A 238-nucleotide genomic window follows, 5' to 3' on the forward strand; every position below is an offset into this window, starting at 1 on the left:
CTCTCTGCATGCCGAAAACTAAAACTTGACCCAGGTCTATCATCTTGCAGTAAGATAAATTCAAAATGGATTAAAGATCTAGACATTAAAACAGAGACACTAAATCTCCTGGAAGAGAAAGTAGGAAGAACTCTTGAAGAAATAGGGGTAGGCAAAGAGTTCATGAACAAAAATCAAATCACATGGAAAAATTTGAAAGAATTAACAACTGGGAACACCTCTTATTGAGTTTTCACAT

This window comes from Octodon degus, unplaced genomic scaffold, assembly GCF_000260255.1.
Source record: "Octodon degus isolate 3935 unplaced genomic scaffold, OctDeg1.0 scaffold00249, whole genome shotgun sequence".
Lineage (NCBI taxonomy): Eukaryota > Metazoa > Chordata > Mammalia > Rodentia > Octodontidae > Octodon > Octodon degus.